This window comes from Lycium barbarum, chromosome 1 (genome assembly GCF_019175385.1).
Source record: "Lycium barbarum isolate Lr01 chromosome 1, ASM1917538v2, whole genome shotgun sequence".
In the NCBI taxonomy this organism is placed as follows: Eukaryota; Viridiplantae; Streptophyta; class Magnoliopsida; order Solanales; family Solanaceae; genus Lycium; species Lycium barbarum.
The window spans coordinates 15704407-15707814 of NC_083337.1; the positions used below are offsets into that span (position 1 = coordinate 15704407).

The 3408-nt window shown below is 34.1% G+C and overlaps 1 long non-coding RNA gene across 1 annotated transcript; it reads right to left on the bottom strand.

The window, feature by feature from the left end:
- Positions 1 to 178: 178 nt before the first annotated feature.
- LOC132632405 (uncharacterized) lies at positions 179 to 3174 on the bottom strand. Its single transcript, XR_009579376.1, has 2 exons — positions 2648 to 3174; positions 179 to 2573 (listed from the first exon to the last, which is right to left on the bottom strand). It is a non-coding gene; the product is annotated as an uncharacterized LOC132632405 (long non-coding RNA).
- Between the last annotated feature and the right edge of the window lie 234 nt (positions 3175 to 3408).

Sequence of the window (3408 nt, forward strand, 5' to 3'; positions counted from 1 at the left end):
AGCAAAACCTTTTCTTTGTTAAACTAGACATTTGGCGAAAATAAAGGCTTCGAAACATTGAAAACATATTTTTTTCAAAGAAGCACTAAAACACTTCGTAAGAAAAAGGTCATTTTTCATTGTTCACTTCCAGCCATACTCAGTTAATACTTTTAAGATCTGAGGCCTATAAGTCACGTTCTATGGGGTAAAAAACATACTTCACTATTAACTAGAGTGGGATAGGTCTAGTCTAGATGAATAAACAACCTATGTTAACTGTAAGCTTATCCAATTATAAGCTCTCTTAGCGTCATAAAATGAACTAAAATCGAGTTTTAAAAAAAAAAAAAACATTTTTCGTTACTCTGCTGAAATAACATCCCAATTAGCCCCACTAAATTAGGTGTTCTAAAGTAGTCAAATAATCACACATAAGAACACAAAATAACTAAGCAAGCATGTGATATGCTTAAAAATGCAACAACCATTCTCGTCCGCTCCCTCTTCCGCTTGCTTCTGCTCAGATTGTTTTCCAGGGGAGAAAGAGAGACCCGAATAGAAAGCCGATGTAACTTCAGGATTTCATCTCAACCCTCATTGTTTGTGTTCGGACGAGTTTAGAGGGAACTAAAGACACAAAGTGAAGCAGTGAAGTTGTTTTGATCTAGCGGCGAAATCGAGCCTCATTTGAGACTCCTCGCAACCCCGAATGTCATGCAAAAGAAGAGATAGGAAAAAGAGAAAATTAGAGAAGAGGCATATGATTTTGTAATGAACAACAAAAGTGAATAAAATGCAGTAAAAATCACTTAACTACAACATGTTGAACCAAACTTTAGACAAATATTTTGCACTTCATACCTACTGGAAAAATATTATTCGGTTCATATTCTACAAAATATAAATACTCAAGCAAACATTATTATTCAGAAAATAAACTCCTTCCCTTTACATTTTAACACTTAGACAAGAGAGAGAACAAAAATGATTACAGTTCAAAAATCCTTCTCTAACATCCACATTCTAATACGGACAACAACTAAGTCGCACACAGAATATTTATTGAGTAAGTAGCAATTTCCTATAGGCATGGTTGTAATTCACAAGCAAATAACATAAGTCGTGATCTTTTAAAACATGAGTTTTAGGAAAAGCACACGATTTTATAAATATATGATCCGTAAAACCATGACCTCATATCCAGTCACCTCAACATCTCTAAGGGCATGCTTAGATCACGATATAAATAAGAAAAGTGATGATTATGTCTTAACTTAACCAGTCCATATCTTCTCAAGTAAAGCTGGCACTTTGGGTTGCACATATCTCAAGTAAAGAAGAGTACTGAGAAGGGAATTAAATCATATTAGCTACTACCATTTGGTTTTCAAAGGAGCCAGATATATAGCAAGGGAATAACGCATTGATTAAACTAGGCAAAAAAAAACAATATAGTGATTAACTCAGAGCTGAACCTTACTGATTTTTATAGACACAAACTTTATCGTATTGATGAACTTACAAATTTCTAGGGTCAGTTGAGATCAACACCAGAACTAGGCAGAACCAAATAAAGGAAGCATGCTTATGGCTTTGTAATATGGAGAAGGTAAATCCAAGTTTCAAGTTAAACAGGAGTGCGAAGCATTCTGGTTCTAAAGTGCTAAATCTCACCACTCTATCAGCCCGGAAATCTAGAAGAAATCAACACCTCAAATAAAGAATGAAAACTTTAAACAACCAAGTTAATCGTCATTTTATTTTCTCAGACAAATCGGGGAAGGGGACTAGAAAAAGAAATACTATTCGACTCGAAGAAACTGATCTAACTTAGCAGAGTTCTTCTAAAACTCAACAAATTGAGAACTTAGTTGTCACCTGATTAAGGAAACTTACAATAGTTAGTAAACCATTATTAGCTAACAAATCTATTAGTTATGAACTTGAAGGCACATTTTGAATATTTTTCATGTAAGAGGGATGTCTCTTTTAATTCAAATAACACACTGCTAAAGAACACCAAACAAGCTCAGCGATTTTATATTTTAATAAACGGAACTGGAATGTAATTTTTCTCACACAAATTTAAAAAAAAAATACAAGGGCATAAGCATGACTCACTATATACAAACAGATTTTCCAGAAGCAACAAGTATTCTTTAAATAAGCGACGAAAAGGTACTAACGTATATCCTAATATGGACAACAACCAAACACATACAGAAGAGCATTTTTAACTGGAAAGAAAAGAAATTTCTTATGTTTTTATATAACAGTGAAGAATAAATGAAATCTTAAAGCCATGTTTTCAAGTAAAAAGGAAGTATAAGGTAAGACTATTAATCCTAAGAAAAAAAAGCACCAACCACCATCAGAAGACAAAATGAACCTCCTATTTTATTACATCCGGCGTATGAGAAACAACATGAAATGAAAAACACTTTATGCACGTATTAAGGATCTAAGCAGAAACGAAAAGAAAGTAAAGAAAGGAATAGCACGGACCTTTTTCGGGTGCAGCGAACTAAGGCTTTAGGTCATGGATCTACTCCTCTTTGAATGAGATGGAAACGGACAGACCCAAAACTAAACTAAAGAGAAACTAGGATTTCAACTTCTGACTAAAAAATAGAGATTGAGCAAGGTTAAAGATGCGACTAAATACCTAAGGTAAAGAGGGGGCAGCTCTCCCAAAAAAATCCCTTATGAACTCCAAATGCTAGTATATATATAGGACGAAATAGGGTTTTAGATTTTTGGGCGGGATTTTGAATTAAGGGCTCAAACAGAGTCAAACGAAATCGTTCAAATCTGAACGTTGTGTTCTTGGACGGACTCGACCAGATTTCTCAGGAAGAGGAAGGGAGCAGAGTTGGAAAATGGAAAAAGTCAAAAATCAAGAGAAAAAGCAACGTACTTCTATACCTTTCTGATGGAAAAACAAATCATGCATTTTCTGACTATGGCTAAAGAGGGATGAATTTTGTGTAGAAGAAGACAATGGTGCAAGGGCGCCATTCGGATGGCAAACGAAACCCTAGTGCTGTTTTTTGAGAACAAATAGATATTTGGGCTGCTGAAGGGTCTTTTTTGTTGGACTTAAAAAATGGGTTGTAGCTTTGCAAAGCTTTCCTTTGGTTGAATAAATGTTCTGCACGTAGATTCTTAAATTTGGACTTAGCATTCTTTCTTGAGAAATTTACACTGCTAGTCACACTTTAAGAGTTATAAATATAATTAGCATAACTTTTAAAGTTGAACAAAAATAGCAACTTTTGTAACTTTGGGTACACTCACTCACGGTCATTTACTCCATCAAATCAGGGAAAATTAGTAAATTCGTTCCATTAAATTAGGAATCCACATCCATAATTATTCTTTTAATATTATCTTAATTCTATTTTTCAATTAATTTTCTCGTTCTTC